This window comes from Chenopodium quinoa, unplaced genomic scaffold, assembly GCF_001683475.1.
Source record: "Chenopodium quinoa cultivar QQ74 unplaced genomic scaffold, ASM168347v1, whole genome shotgun sequence".
Classification (NCBI taxonomy): Eukaryota; Viridiplantae; Streptophyta; class Magnoliopsida; order Caryophyllales; family Amaranthaceae; genus Chenopodium; species Chenopodium quinoa.
Genome location: NW_018744633.1, coordinates 5,125,745 through 5,143,359, shown reverse-complemented (window position 1 = coordinate 5,143,359; position 17,615 = coordinate 5,125,745). Strand labels below are relative to the sequence as shown.

Genomic DNA, 17,615 nt, shown 5'->3' with positions numbered 1-17,615 from the left:
TTTCTAAGGCAACAAGCCCAACGCCACTTCGGAGAAGCACAAAATCTCAAATTTCGCTTGAACTTCATTGTGATGTTGAAGACTTGAAGAAGCATATGATTCTTAATAATCGGTAATCAACATTCATCAGAAACTAAATTATATACTTAATTAAAAGTTTCCATTGATAATCAAATTTCATTTCTAATTCCTGCATTTTTTTATTTTTTTTTGAATTACAGGCGGAATATCATTTAGCAGTTTCAACAAGATTGTGGGTCAATCAAATTTCAAATTTTGCAGGCACATTTTACAATTCCTTACTTCAATTTAGCTTAATCTCAATTTCTTTAATTTTCATGATTAAATTTGCTGTTCAAATTAATGTAATTGTTTTATGAGTTGGGTAGTATATTGCACGCAAATTGTTATGAGGATTGCAAATTCTCTGCTTAGTTTTTGGCTTGAAATTCGAATTCATAAGCAAATGTTTTCAACTTATGAGAAATTTTTGATTAGTTTATTGTAGCATTACTCCCAATGTAATATTGTAATCCACCAATAATTACAGTTAGCACTTAGCAGTAAATATACTTTGTTATTGACAATTTAGTCGTCAAGGGTTATTGTTACGGTGCTTGACTTAAACTCTCTTCTTCAGGGCGTAGTTGTCACGTTGTCTCAACCCCTTGTTATTAATTAAGAGTATATGCCAGATTTTAAGCTGAACACCCTATATAATACGATTAGTTGTCATTTTTATTGATCCCCAAATTAGTTAATCGTAGTAGTTGCATTACCGTGTTATGACAACCTTTTTTCTGGATGTTATGAAGAAATATGTGTGAGTGTGTGACAACTGACAATTTTATATTGATTAAAGGAGTATTTGTCTATTCAACGAACTCATGGAAAATCCATCATTTTATCTTTATTGAAAGAAGTTACGTTGAGCACAAGTTTGTTGCGAATCAATCTTGACTGGTTGTACAATTAATATAATTGATCGATTTCGATCATTGAATATCTTTTCTTTTTACTTGGGTATGCAGCCTTTTTACCTTAAGAATCTGTATGGGAAATGCTATTGATCACCTGTTGCAACACAATGTTTAATCTGAGAAAATAAACACTTTCTCCAAGTAGTATTCAATACTTATTAAGGCAATTTTGTTATGTTGAAAGCTTAATGAGGGAATCTTTTGGTTTGCAGTTGGCATCATTGCTTACTTCTAAACGCATATTTTTTAAACTTCAACAAACCCAATACTTTAAAACTCTTGATTATTATGTACGTTAGAATGATTACACCCTTAAATTATACTACTCTGAGTTGACTCCTATATTATATAATCCTCTCTCTTTGTATGTACCTTTCGTTGTGAATTTTTGCATGTAAATGTCTTGTCAAAACATAAGAAGGCATAATTAATAAGTTATTAGCTTGTTAAGCAACAAATTGTTTGTTGCTGCTAGTAAATTGTTTAACTGTAAACTCAACGTGCAAAATGTACTGCCTATTGTTTGTATATCAATAATATAGCCTTATTTTTTTTACCATATGTCTGGGTCCTGAATTTCAATATTAATGAATGACCTAGCAGGAGCGTCAATCTATTTAACTTAAAAAAAATTGAAATTATGTTGCTTGTACAGCTGTACTCGTATCATTTTCATTTTCTATCATTAGTTTGCTTTGAAATCTGATAGAAGTTATACATTCTATGCCTGCTTAACATTACTTAATTTATGTAATGTTCATGTTGCATGTCATGTTTAGTACAATTCAATCAGTATGCCATATGTAAAATTCAATTTCAATTCCTTGTAAAATTAAATTTTGTTTAGATAGTGATGCACTAGTCATGTTTATTTTATAATTTTTCTGCATGTGCATACAATAATATCATAGTATAGTTAGCATTTAAATGACTATAGAAATCCCTCTCCTTTTCCCATTGTCTTCTTTGCTTCTTTGAATCTTTTCTAATTATGCTATGGCTCCTTTCTTTGGCGATGAAATTACATCTCAGCATGGCAGAACTAAGTTAAAGGTCAAGGTTATCGTTCCGGAGTCACAACTCTAGTTTCAGAAGTAATTTATCTTTAGGTTCTTCTAAGGATGCCCTTGATGAAGAAATTCTTCAGGAATGGGCTAAAATTGAGAGGTTACCTACCTATCAACGGGCAAGGGTATTTTTATTTGATAATAATCACGGGGATAGCACACTCAATGTCAATGGAAAACGGATGATCAATGTCTCCATGCTTGGACCTCTAGACCGGCGTCTTTTCATTGAGAAGTTCATCAAACAGATTGAACAAGATAACCTTCGTTTATTGCAAAAACTTAGGAAAAGAATGGACAAGTAAGTACGGTCATTTTTTATGCACGAAATTTGTAAAATGTATATGTATGCTCTTTTTCATTATTAAATATTTATTGATTTGTAATGTTATACTTCTATCATATAAGCTTGGCATTATATGCTTTTTGTTAAAGGGAGAGGGGGAGTGGGATGTTGTTTTGATTTGGGATGTCCTAAAATGTTTTCATAATTTTTATTTTCAAGATATTAAATTCTTACTTAAACATTATTGTTACACTTTCCACTACTTATTCTTTACTTTTATTAAAATCAATATAAACTTTTCTTGAGCTTTAAAGGATCCAAAATATTATATCACTGCAGGACTGAAGCCGTACTACTGAACCAATTGCTGATGTTTGTAAAAAAAATCCTTGAGTTGTTAATAATATGTCTTAAGACTTAAATTTTATATAGTTCCTTGCCTTGATTAATTCTGAAGAATCATAATGATCATAGACTAATTAGTGATTATTAATAGATGGGGTAGAGTGGGACAATATGATAGAGTGTGTGTGGTCGGGGCAGAAATATAAAGAGTGGGTGTCTTAGTTCTCCTGATATCACTGTTGGAGTGTTGGGCACATTATTTTGCAAATTGTAATGATATATTGGCTTCTTTCTTGCTTGGAACTCTGGCTAGGTGCTGTTGACATTGTTGGTGGACGTATGACTACAATTGAGAAAGAAGACAAATACCACTAGGTTCAGCAAATAGAATTTTTTTTTGGAGATGTTCACTTGTGGCATAAAGCTTTACTCCCTTTTTTTTTTGAAACAAGCTTTACTCCCTTTTGATAACAGATGACCAACAGAAAAATTGTATATTTGCTTCTTTGTGTGATTATTCTGCACATCAATCAAATTTTTTTTATATGCTGCCACTGTAATATAAAGACTTGAGAGATCCTATGATTCATATGTTAATATATAGGTTATAGCTTGTATACTTACAAAGGCAGAGTGACTTCTGACTTCTATGTACCCATTTGTCACAGAGTAAAGAAGATTTGTCAATGTGTTTGTGCAATGGTAGAATACAACATCTCATAAGCCTGGATTTCAAATGTTCAATATTCAGTGAAATCATATTTTCTGACTATCATATATATCATCTGATCTAGCTGTTTTATTGATCAATTCTATGAGATACACTGATTACAATATATCCAAAATTAAGAGGACCTAACATTTTGTACTCAGTAGCCTTCAGACTTAATTAAAGCTTTTTTTTTTTTTTTTTTTTTTAATTTGTCGGGTTATGGTCATTTCTTAACCCTTTTGTTTTTTCCTCCTGTGTAGAGTTGGCTTACAATTTCCTGCTGTTAAAGTATAAAAACCTATTTGTGGATGCAAGGTGTAAGGTTGTCGATGGCAAGCCTCTTCCTACACTGTGGAACTCTTTTAAAAGCGGTCTATCTGTAAGTATGTGTGTATTTGGAAAATTTCAGATGTAATCATGCTTTTTATGGAGCTGCAGCTCTTAGTTATAATTAGCATTATGTTTGTCTTTCTTTCATTGTTTGGTGTCTGGACTGTGATGCCACTTAAAGCTGAATAGAGCTATTATTAATAATAAAAAAAGACTTTTGATTTATCTCAATATTCGTAAAATGACTAGGGATATTTTTGATAGGAGATCAGAGTATTTTTCCTTGGAGATGGAAAATTCGCCCTCCGGGTGAATTTACCATAATGAAGACCTTAGCCCAGGGCCCTTACTCTGACTCATCAACTTTTACTGACATTGCTCAGATCTTTTCCAAGTTATTGGGGTCTCAGCCACAAGAAGCAAAGCTCAGCATTATCAAGGATGTCAGTGGAATAATCAAACCTGGGAGGTAAGTTGCAGGCAATGATGTTCTATAATTTAGGTGTTTAACTTTTTACTAAGAATTGTATGAAACATTATTCGTAAAAACATTTTTAATGTGTAGAAGCTTGCACGCGGTCTTCCCTCATCCGGTGCTAATTCTGCTAAGACTAGTTTGAATGAAAGACTGTTTTTGTATGTGTAGAAGTTTGCACATGGCTCTACCTTCATCTGGTGCTTTTTTCTAGTGTTAGATTACTGTGTTTAAGGTTAATTCAGTGTTATGGTGCTGCTAGCCTGCTACATAATATAACCTTGAGTTATGTAAAAATTGTCCGGGTCTTTATGTTCTCTCCCTGATTATATTTTGTGCCGCTTAATTTTGAATCAAAGGTCTGTCAATGACTTACTGCTTTAAAGATGAGTACATGCAGATAAGTCCTGGTATACTCTTCATTTGCAGTCTTGTAGGTGATTTTTCCTATTTTTGTCGCAATTTACAACATTGTATCGTCACATTTAAGCTGGAAGCAGGATGATAATTGACTATTACATCTCTAAAATTCTAGATGTCTACTGCAGAGTATATTTCAGACTAGATACTAGTACAAAATTTACAGCAACCAATGGTTATTCGTTATATTAAGTTTGTGATTTCCTATTCTTCTTTAGACGTGCCTAAAAATGGCTGATCACTTTAAGAGGGCAAGTATTACACGAAAGCAGAGTAAAAGCACACACAAAGGAAGTGGGGATGACACACTAGGTCAGCTTACTGGAACTTCTAGTTATTAGGATAGCATCAATTTTCTAAAAGAAGCAAGATATCATGTCTAAAATAGTAAAATGGTTCAGATTGAAGCTTGGAGATCTTGAACCAACTGTCATTGCTGAATTCTATCTTTATGATTTGTGACTAGGATTTTTGAGATACTTTGATGGTAGAGAATAGAGATGCTGTCATTTTTAATTTGCAGAACATTGTGCCTGTGTACATCTTTTTACTCTCACGTCTCCAAATATATTTTCTTTTTTCTTGTGGGGTTGAGGTGGGTTGATTGTAAGGGTGGCTACTGCACAATAGCAGAACACTAGAATAGTTTGTATTAGAAGTTGATGACATCACTAGAGTATTAAGGAGATGTATGCCATGGCTCTTTCCCTGTGATCTCCCAAACAAGTGCATTCATGTATTTCTGGTTAATTATGCAGGATGACCCTACTACTTGGTCCACCTGGATGTGGAAAGACCTCCCTTTTAATGGCACTTTCAGGAAACCTTGATGGCTCTTTGGAGGTTATTTTAATGTTACGAACTCGTCTTTCCTCTTGTACATTCATCTTTCCTCTTGTTATCTGATGTAGGTCATTTAGCCAACATGTCAGTTGTGTATTTCCTTGAATTTAGGTTCTGGAGATACGAGGTTCAACTTGGGGTTTTACTGGACTAAAGCAATAATAATTCTATTCTGAAAAAAGGAGCTTAAAGGGGAATTACAAATTGGGCTAATAATTTTTATTTTTGTATGGAGCTAGTGCTTTCCAAAATTCCAACTCCTATACATTTTGTTTGTTTTATTTTATTTTATTTTGTAGCTTAAAGGAGATATTGATTACAACGGGTACAAATTTGAAGAATTCATTCCGCAGAAGACCTCTGCTTATATAAGTCAGCAGGACCTGCACATTCCTGACTTGACTGTGAGGGAGACAATTGATTTTTCAGCTCGTTGTCAGGGTTTGGGAAGCCGTGCAGGTAAGTATTATTCAGTTCCTGGATAATGATTTTTTTCCATAACTGTTCATTATATTTAAGTAGTTATGGAAGCATGTTGCCTCTTCAGACTTATTAATTGAGGTCTGTCGACGGGAGAAACAGGAAGGAATCATTCCAGAGCCTGATATAGATGCATACATGAAGGTATATTAACTATGATTCTGTCTTTGCAGTTCCAGATATCTTCACCTTATGCTAAATTGCTATTTTTATCCTTTGCTTTATCTGATTAGGCACTAATTAGAGACTCAATTAGATACAATGAGGGTTTATAAGGCATTTGCTAATTTCTATGTATATTTTCCATGTAATACATGCTAAGGGAATTGGAAGCCCTATCCTTTCCTGCTACACCCCTCTAAAATAAGTGTTTAGATGAATGATTGAAATTATAATTACGTGATTTATTTGTGAATTTATTGTGATATTCTGATTTTTACTATGGCAACGCTATAACTTTTTTTTACTATGCGGTTTAGTAATTGTGTTTGTCGAGTCTAACGATCTGGGTAACAGGCAATAGCTGTTGAAGGATTGAAGAGTTCCTTGCAGACAGACTATATATTAAAAGTAACTTCCTGTATAAACCTGCCTTGTATTTGATTTTAAAGTCTGTTTGTGGTCTATATAAGTTTGCTATTAATCATGTATTCAACTACTCCACATTTGTTTACTTGCAGATTCTTGGACTTGATATATGTGCTGACACTGTTGTTGGAGATGCTATGAGGAGAGGCATCTCAGGTGGTCAAAAGAAAAGACTGACTACAGGTGCCATAATGAATTGTGCTTAAAACAACCATTCTAGAACTTAAATCAGAATACACCCTAATTTTCTGAAGTATCATTGTTTTATGAAATTTTGCAGGTGAAATGATTGTTGGGCCTACAAAAGTGTTATTTATGGACGAGATTACAAATGGCTTGGACAGTTCTACTGCATTTCAGGTTATCTCATGTATTCAGCAGTTGGTCCACATAACAGATGCATCTGCATTGATCGCCCTTCTTCAGCCAGCACCAGAAACCTTTGATCTTTTTGATGATCTAATCTTAATGGCAGAAGGAAAGGTTGTGTATCATGGACCATGTGATTATGTAGTGGAATTTTTTGAGACTTGTGGATTTAGGTGTCCTGAGAGGAAGGGAGTAGCTGACTTTCTTCAGGAGGTAACAATTTCAAGTCTTGTATCTGGCAATACACATAAAATTATGAAGTGAACGCTGTTTTCTCTACCTTCCTTCCTTTTTGCTTGAGGTAAAGTTTCCACCGCATTCTGTCCTTTTTACAGGTTATTTCACAAAAAGATCAACCACAGTACTGGTTTTGTGAAGAACCTTATTGCTATATATCTGTAGATATGTTGTGTGAGAGGGCATCTCATGCTGGAAAGAGTTTATTTGAAGAAGTTTCACAGCCAACTGTGAAGACACAATGTGACGATAATGCTATCTCCTTTTTCAAGTATTCACTGCCAAAGGGAGAACTCTTCAAAGCTTGTTTATCAAGGGAATTCCTGCTTATGAAGAGAAACTCTTTCGTATATATATTCAAAATTATTCAGGTTGGCTTGCTCCTACTCCCCTCCTGGCTTTATCTTTTGACCTATTAAGCTCTGTGGACTCGCCAAGGCACACCTGTTTGTATGTGCATGCGTGTGTCTATTATGTATGATTCTTAAAACTGTTATTATTTCTTATGGGATGGCTACTTAAAACAAGTTATGAAACTATGACGGTTAAACTTCAAAATTTTCTCATTCCCTCTCCCCCTCCCCAAAAGAAGATCAAGTACTTCTATTGGTTGACTCCACTGTTCATCAAACATTATTTATTTGTTAGAGCTTAATATAATTCAAACCTAATTTTTTTCTCTTTTTTATTTTTATTTATTTTTGATTTTTTACTTGCAGCTGGTAATTATAGCTCTAATAACAATGACTGTATTCTTACGTACACAAATGCATGTTGACATTCTTCATGCAAATTATTATTTGGGCGCTCTGTTCTATGGTCTTGTCCTGCTTATGGTTGATGGAATGCCAGAATTGGCTATGACTATCATGAGACTTCTCGTTTTCTTCAAACAGAGAGACCTCTATTTCTATCCAGCTTGGGCTTATGCAATCCCAGCCGTTATCCTGAAGATCCCTTTGTCCATTTTGCTTGCCGTTATCTGGACTTCACTTACTTTCTACGTCATTGGATTTATTCCTGAAGTTGAAAGGTAATATTTCAAGAGTCTTATGATTAGTTCTATTAAGTGTTTTTGTTATCTATGTTGACAGTCAATTTTTATTAACATAGAAGCAATTTGACTTCAGTGTAACAAGTTTGTATGCTTTTGGTTTATCTAATTACCTATACGACTATGTCCCTTGTAAATATGTACATTTGTGGTCGTGCATACAGCTCTCAGTGGTACTATTTATATGCTAATGTAATTACCTTTTTTTTTACTATCAGTGCAGATCCTGAATTCTTTATTAATTAAGTAGTACCTAGCTTGAATGTCAAACTAAAGTTTGTTATTTTGCTCACTGTACCATATCTCTTTCCTTATGCTAACAGCTTTGTCTGCAAGTCTTGACTAAATTGGAGTGAAATTGCATATGACCTCCTTAAAATTTTCTAATGCTGGAATTCTTCTTTGGTTATTGTCAGTTTTGGACTTTTGGTTGTGTTTGAATCTTATCCTTCTCAATCTCAGTGATATTGTACTATGGAAAACTAGATCATGGAGCAAATATGAGAATTTACTGTGTTTTTCAGGTTTATCTGCCAAGCTCTTCTGTTTTCGGGTGTGCACTTGGCATCAATGTCCATGTTCCGGCTCTTGGCTTCTCTACTTCGAACTATAGTTGCTTCTAATTTTGCTTCTGTTCTCTTCATACTGTTTGTTTTCATATTTAGCGGATTCATAATCCCACGATGTAAGAATTCTAATGATGTTTCGCTTATTAGAATTTGCTGATCTTATGTATCTATTACCTACCTACCTGTGTGTTTACTTGCAGCTTCCATGCCAGTATGGTTAAAATGGGGATTTTGGGCTGTTCCACTTACTTATGGGGAGATTGGTCTTTCAACTAATGAATTTCTTGCTCCAAGATGGCAGAAGGTTAATCAGTTGTAGGGCAATAGGGCATGACAATGATGATGATGATGCTAATTTATGGGCTAAGATTTTACCTAATATAATGACTTTCTCGAGGATATGCCTCAAGAACCTGCAATTCCATAATCTTGTCCGTAATTATTTGTGCATCATTTGCACTTAGTATGGACAAGGATAAAAGCTTGGCTAACCCTCTAGACATCAGTACTCTGCTCATGCCCACTTTGATTATGACAATGTAGCTTGTTGTCATCTTCTTTAAGTTAGTAGCTTGTTGTCATCTTCTTTTAGTGAGGTTATTTGATGTGCATCTGTTTTCAATGCCTATATATTCAGACTAAAGGCCTCTGGCCCCTCCTTTTTCCTTTTCTGAGAGCTTCTACAGGTTGATGCTGTGTTTTCATCCTCAGCCAATAATATTTCTCATTCTTATCTGCAGATGCTTCCCTCGAACACTACGATAGGTCGAGAAGTTCTTCAGTCTCGTGGACTATTATTTGATGGTTACTTTTTCTGGATATCGGTTTCTGCTCTATTTGGGTTTTATCTACTTTCCAATGTAGGATATACTTTAGCTTTAACATTCTTGAAGGGTGAGAATGAGACTATATTTTCTTTTTCCCAAAGAAAAAAATAAAGTTATGTTAGGATTATTGACTTATCTTTTTTTAAATTATATTTGTAGCTCCGGGAGCATCAATGGCTTTTATCTCACGAGAAAAGCTTTCTCGATTACAAGGATTAGGACATCCACGTAGGGCAGAGCCGGCAGACGAGTTAGAGAGAAATAAATACAAAACTAGTGTAGATTCTAAAGGTTAAATTCTTCATTATTTTGTTGACTAGCATTGCTCATGTGAACATTTTTTTTTTTCAAAACAGGCGTTATAATTGTCTAGTAATCATGGCAGGTTATATGATCTTACCATTCCAACCCCTTACAGTAGCATTCCACAATGTTCAATACTACATTGATACCTCTATGGTAATTTCAAAACCAAATTTCTTCAGCATGAGGTCTCCTTATGGCTAATGCAATAAGCTGTTTTATAGCACCCAGAGCATTTTCTGTGTTAAAATAATAATTCTTCTCTGGATTTAGGAATTGAGAGAACAAGGCTTTGCTGAGAAGAAACTCCAACTTTTGCATGATATAACTGGCTCTTTTAAGCCAGGTGTTCTTACTGCGTTGATGGGTGTCAGTGGAGCTGGAAAGACAACTCTTCTTGATGTTCTTGCAGGAAGGAAAACTAGTGGTACTATTGAAGGGGAAATAAGAATTGGAGGATATCCTAAGGTACAGGAGACATTTGCTCGAGTATCTGGCTATTGTGTGCAAACTGATATACATTCTCCAAACATTACCGTGGAGGAATCACTGATCTTTTCTGCCTGGCTTCGGCTTCCTGATAATATTGGTTCAAACACCAAAATAGTATGACATTTCTCTTTACAAAAAAGTTGCAAGTCCTACATTTTTTGGAAATTACATTACAGAGTTGTCTTCAATGTATTTCAGGAATTTGTCAATGAAGTCCTTCAGACTATTGAGCTCAGTGAACTTAAAGATGCCTTAGTTGGCTTACCTGGTGTCAATGGTCTTTCAACTGAGCAACGAAAGCGGCTGACTATTGCTGTGGAGCTTTTGGCCAACCCATCTATTATATTTATGGATGAGCCTACAACTGGCCTGGATGCAAGAGCAGCTGCCATTGTAATTCGAGCAGTCAAGAACGTTGTTGTTACAGGTAGAACTGTAGTGTGCACCATCCATCAACCAAGCATAGATATATTTGAAGCATTTGACGAGGTAGGATACTTCATTTGTTGACAAAGACACTTCAATCTCAAATTCGACATATATTACATATTTTGTACAGTAGAATGAATAAGCTATTGGTAGAAAACAGAGAATATTATGACAATAAAGCCTCCTTTGCACATTACAAGTCCATTTTACATTAACATTTCTATAAATTGTTGGTAAAAGATGGTAAGTGTATATTCTTACAAACTGAATGCTTTTAAGCAATTAATTGTATTCTGGATTTCTGGCCTCTAAAATTATTTCTCTTCTCCTAGATAATAACGTGATCAATTATGAATATATTAGTTCATAAATAATAAATTGAATAACTTTTAATTTGGTGATTAAGCTTTTTGAAGTGTACCATTATCCTGACTTAACCTTATTATTGCGATGCATTGTCGTTTAATTATTACTCTGAAGTCTGAAGTAACTGATATGTATTTGTTTTGTCTTTTTCTGTCTCTCCTGATTAATATGGAATTTCTGTCTCTTGACTCAGTTGAATTTTGACAAGTGTTTATGTATTGTGTTACTGCAGCTTATTCTTTTAAAAACTGGTGGACACATGATCTATTCTGGTCCTCTGGGCCATAAATCAAGTAACATTATTGAATATTTTCAGGTTAGATTATTTCCTGAATGCCCCTATAATGTTCTAGGCCTTTTGTTAATTAGTTTAACTGTATGTTTACTGCCTCATAGATTCTTCTGAGTTACTTTTTCTTTTGAAATTAAATAGACTGTACCTGCCATGCCCAAGATCAAAGATAATTATAATCCTGCTACATGGATGTTGGAGGTCACTTCTGCATCTTCTGAAAAAGAAATGGGCATCGATTTTGCTCAAATTTACAAAAGCTCTGTTCTATGCAAGTAGGTGTCTTCATCAATGGATGCACTAAGCTCTAGTGATTGTAGTCCTTTCCCTTTCTAGTAGATTTGATTTTTATGGGTTCTTTTTATGTCTTCCCTTATCATGTTGACTCCAGGAACAATGAAGAGATTGTACTGCAGCTAAGTTTCCCTTCAGTGGGCTCTAAGGACCTCCAATTCCAAAGGCGCTTTTGTCTATCTGGTTGGGAGCAATTTAAATCTTGCCTGTGGAAACAACATCTATCTTACTGGAGAAGCCCTTCATACAATTTAGCGCGCCTAATTTATGCCTTTGTGTCATCTCTTATTTTTGCGTTGCTGTTCTGGCAGCAAGGGAGGAGCATGTAAGTTTGGGAAATTACTTAAGGAATCTAAACTTTATTTATTCTTTCAAATTATCAGGAAAATCTGCTGTCCCACAGCTAGTGTCAGTGTGGAAACATAAAATCCTGGATAAACTGCCAACCTGTACTGTTTTTCTAGTATCCAAATTAAAAGTATTGGGCAGAGAAATTTTAGAATATTGCACAAGTTTTGCACAACAAATTTCTATTTTAACATCAGCTATGTGATTTTCTGAATATTGAAGCTATTCTCTGTATAAAGAATTAAAAGTATGTTATATTTTAGCTGCAAATACAGTCTTGATATATTTAAAGACGTGTCTTATATATTTACATTAGCCCTTTGTTCATTGAATTGGCAGAAAAGATGAACAAAGTGTGTTCACGATCTTTGGTTCGATGTACGCTGCTGTGTTGTTCTTGGGACTAAACAACTGTTCTACTGTTATTCCATACATTACTGCAGAAAGAACTGTCGTTTATCGGGAAAGATTTGCAGGGATGTACTCCTCGTGGGCTTATTGTTTTGCACAGGTATAGAATGTATTTATGGTCCCATTACTCCCATTTAAACCTTTCTAAAATTGTCTAGGTCTTAAAATTATGAGGAAACATGTTCAACACACTAGTACTTTGGTATAACCCAAAAAACCTGTTCTGCTTCATCGTAAATTAGTCTCGATCTTTTTCAATGCATACAAACGAGTATTTAGGTCTATTTTAGAAACATTATTCTCCCACTCTACATATATTTTTAGTCATTTCCTTCGAAAAGTTTATAATTTTTCCCTTCTTTATGCGGTGATGTGGTGGGAAGGGGGGAGGGGGGAAGGGGAGGTGCTTGCTTCCCCCTCTGGTCAAACAACTTTGATCTGTTGCTTTCATTTATTTTATGTTCCTTCATTTGCTCATTTCACTTATTTAGCTGTTGATTTTCAGGTCACCATTGAGCTTCCTTATCTTCTTACGCTAGCTCTAATATTCACACTTGTTACATATCCGATGATTGGGTATTATTTATCAGCGTACAAGTTGCTCTGGTACTTGTATGCCATGTCCTGTACTTTGGTGTATTTCAATTACTTCGGTATGATGCTCGCATCATTGACACCGAACTACCAACTAGCTACAATTATAGGAGCTTCTACCTACCCATTGATGAATTTATTTGCTGGATTTTTGATACCTCTACCGGTTAGTCACCTCTTTCAAATGTTCTCTTAACATACTTTAATCAACAATATGTCCCCAAATTGGCTTCCTTTTTCATTTAAGGAAAATATCCTTTCCCTTGGGTGACTTTGCTTTGACAATTCTAGGACTCTAGGAGTTCATGTATTGTCTGAATATAAAAAGCTTGTTAGCATGCCCTCTGTCATTAATTTTAAGAGCCTGTTTTATTTTGGAATGTTAAGAAAGGATAGCAACTTTCTGAAAGCAATACACTATGGCCGGATGTCCCAAAATCTCTCCTGTGTGGCTTAACAACTATATAAGAAAGGTACAACGTTTTGATAAATTCTTTAATATTAGGGGATAAAACTGTGTGCTAATACTTCTAGACTCTAGGTGAACTGAGCATTTCTTATGGAAGTGGCTACTTTTTATTTCTGGTTTCAATTTAAACTGCGGATCTTAGGTCCTTGTTTAATATAAACATGAAACATCAGATAGTTTACTTTCTGATCATAATTCAGTTCCCTCTTTGTAACTGCCTGAGCAGCCTGTGTATATTAGACTCTCCTTCTTTTGTCATGGACTCTGTCCGCCATTGGGGTAATGTTGATGTCATTGAGTACCGAGTCATTTAGTTCAGGTCCAGACTGGTTTATGTCTATTAGATTTTTTATTGTAATAAATTAATGTCAGTCACATTGATTCCAGGTTAGGTCTATTTCTGTTTGTGTGAAAAATGGTTTAAATAATCCCTTGTTAATTGCAAGTTTGGATTGGGTAATTAGGTCATAGTTAAGTTTTACCAGATTGAAACTTGAACAGCTGAACTTATAAAATTGAAATGGTATTGTTGCAGCTTATTCTCAAGTGGTGGCTGTGGTTATATTATCTATGTCCAACTTCTTGGACTCTAAATGGTCTGCTGTCTTCCCAGTATGGTGATGTACATGAAGAAATCACAGTATTTGGCAAAACAAAAACGATTGCTTCGTTCGTAGAAGAATACTTTGGGTTTCATCATGATCATCTTGGCCTTGTGGCTGTTATGCTATTCATCTACCCTCTGGTTTTTGCATCTCTATTTGCATATTTCATCGGGAAACTTAACTTTCAGAGGAGATGAAAGGTAACGATTTATCGTTTTAGTGAGCTAGGATTTCATTAGTTTGGCCAACTGCAACATTTGATTGGAATATGCATCTTTGTTTTGTTTGGTTGACATTTGTGTTTTTTTTTCTTTTCTTTTCATTCATTACCTATTTTTAGGCGTTCGGTCTTCAAAGTTCAGAGTGTCAGCAGTTCAGGCTTCAGGCTAGGAAGGGCGATATGGCTACATATATGGAGCATATCTTATCTTTACAGGCTGTTTAAAGAACTGATTGTTTCTTTTGCTTGTTTCTACATATACACACTTCTTTAAGTACAACAGGAGGAAGGTCGAGAGGCAGCTAATAGCTTAATACCAGTGGCGATTCCAGTATGTGTTCGGTGGGTTCAGCTGAACCCATACTGGATCCAGGAAAAATAAAAAACAACGGTTATATATTAAACTACGCATACATATTTAATACATGATGCGCGCGGACTGTTGGTTAGAGTTTCACATTATAAAACAGAAGTCAGGGGTTCCAAACCCAATAACCCTGACATCTCCTTTTTTTTATTATTTTTTTTTTTATTAATATTTTAACTTCATTATTCCAAATTACCCCAAATCCCAATTATACAGAGTATCACCATCAATTCGTGGGCTTTTCTTCATCTCTGAAGTTGTGAAAGCTTGATTGGAATTGTAAAATACTTATATTGTTAATTGTATTAATAATTGAAATACTTATATTGTTAATTATATTAATAATTGAAGATTTGAAGTTGTGAAAGCTTGATTGGAATTGTAAAATTGTTAATTAATAAATGGGTATTTGGGTAAATGATGTGAATTAGTAGAAAGTAGAATATTAATATGTATATATTCTAGCATTGAGATAAAAAGAGTATTATTGGAAAGAACGTATGTCAAAATCGCAAAAAATGTAGAATGTCGAGTTCAACTATAATTTAGTTAAACTTTTTTTTTTTGTTTTTTTGTTGTAGTTGTAATTGACATGTATTGTGCACACCCGAATTAACACATGTAAATTTTATTTTGAATTATGATATTTGATATCCCTATAATTGTTTAGAGAATTCGAATCCATAACGAGCAATTCCTGGAATCGCCACTGCTTAATACTCCAAAGCTTTTGAGTTTAATTGTACTAGTTGGAACTAAGAACACATATACTAGTTTCAATTTTACCATATCCAATTGTCTCACACTTAGCCTGATACTTTGCACGTTTACGTCGAACCGCTTCTATCACCACATGACCAGGTACAAAATTGGACATCGTAGCTTGTGTCAAGGGCGATAACCCAATCAGGTCAACACACACATCTAGCTACATATCCCAAGAGTAAAGTAACATGTCCACAAGACGGATAGGTTTGTCCTGCCATCACACAGTCCAATATTAACCTCTTTACCTGCTGAAATCCCAGATCAATAACAAATGTCGATGAGGGAGTCACGAACAACATTATGTCGATATTATTATTAATTAAAGTCATATAGTCATTGTTGTCATTATTTTTGTTGTTATTTGTGTTAATGTTATTGTTTTTGTTGTTGTTATCATTATCATTATTGAAGGAATTATTACTATTACTATACTACTATAGTCTATAGATAGCCATTATTGTTAGTTATATTGTCTTGTTGTTATTTTTTTATTTTTATTATTTTTTTTTATTAGTATTATTATTGAAGGAATTATTGATATTATCATAGATACGGAATGATGGAGACCATGGAGTATTGTCAACTTGTCAAGTATTTATTATTATAACCATTATTGTTATTATTATTGAAGGAATGATTGCTTTTATTATAGATATGGATTGTCAAATTATTTTAATACACATAATTAAATCCAACAAAACTCCATATTTAGATTAATTAAAAAAAATATATTCATATTAGATCACAAAGATAAGACGAACTAATTAAACATACCCCAAGTTTATTAAAAATTACTTTTTAATTAATAAAAATGAGTAACTTTAAGCAAAAAATGTAATAGAGAACCCGTACAACAATATAAAATAAGCTTTTATTAACTGTTCAATAAAAATAACAAAATTAATTTAACTTTAGCAATAATAAGACGAAGAGAATAAAGACTTATGGTGGAGTTGGTGCATATGGTCCTAATTGTAGTGACTAGTGAGTGAAAATGGGTGGTCAATGAGCTTGGTTTGTAAGAGAATACAAAGTAAAAGGGTCTATTCCTTAGTTTCTCACTAAAATACGAGGACATAGTGATATATTGTACTACCTCTGTTTTTATATATTATTACTTTCTCCAATAAAATTCTGCGCATGAAGAAATGGAACAAGTATTTAAAAATGGAGGGAGTAGTAGAAACTAAAAAGTGTATAATCGTTGCAAATAATATAAAACACAAGTGGTAAAAAAAAAGCGTCCTAGTTTTCAAGAAATGCTTAAAGTAAAAGCTAGCAATTCAGAGAAGCCTAAAAGGGTAAAACCAGATACTCCATTACACTTCTATTATGAATATGATGATGTTGAAGGAGCGATTTAATTTATCTTTTGTATCTTATTTTCGCAATCTTACATAATAATCAATTTTATAAATAATCGGTATATGAGTATTAATCGATTATATCTTCTAGTATGTCATTAATTAAACATATAAAATTATATGAGTAATAATTAAGTGGATGACATAAATTATTTTAGTCTTATACTCTTGTCAAGGGTAGCTACGAAAAACTATTATGGGGTGGATGTATGGTTTAGTTGTCCAAAGGTCACCTCGCATCATTGAGGTGCCAAGTTCGATTCTCATCGGGCACAAATTTCATCCCCCAACTCTTCCGGGCATTGTCAACCTGGTTTCCTGTGATAGGAGCTTTCAGTTATCGATGCCTACTTCTACAACAATAGCAATCCGGGGCAACGCTTGGGGTCACAACTCACTAGATTGAGATTACATTACAAGGTGAATTTCTCGCCAACTAAGTCAATTCCTGCACTCTTGCTAGTAATCTTTACCGTATATACTAAACCAGGTACTCTGCACTTACGATTGAACTCATACTATGATGATGTTCAATTTATCTTTTAAATATCCTATGTTCGCAATTCTTACATAAATATCAACACATTCTCGTATTTTATAATCGGTAATCTAAATTCCCCAGCAATTGAATTGTATATTGAATTAAAAATTGTCATTGATTACAAATTTCATTTCTAATCTCTGCATATTTTTCCTGATTTACAGGCGGAA

General features: G+C 34.1%; 1 pseudogene; it reads left to right on the top strand.

The window, feature by feature from the left end:
* Positions 1-1,907: 1,907 nt before the first annotated feature.
* On the top strand, positions 1,908-15,668 carry LOC110701454 (annotated as a pseudogene).
* Positions 15,669-17,615: the final 1,947 nt, after the last annotated feature.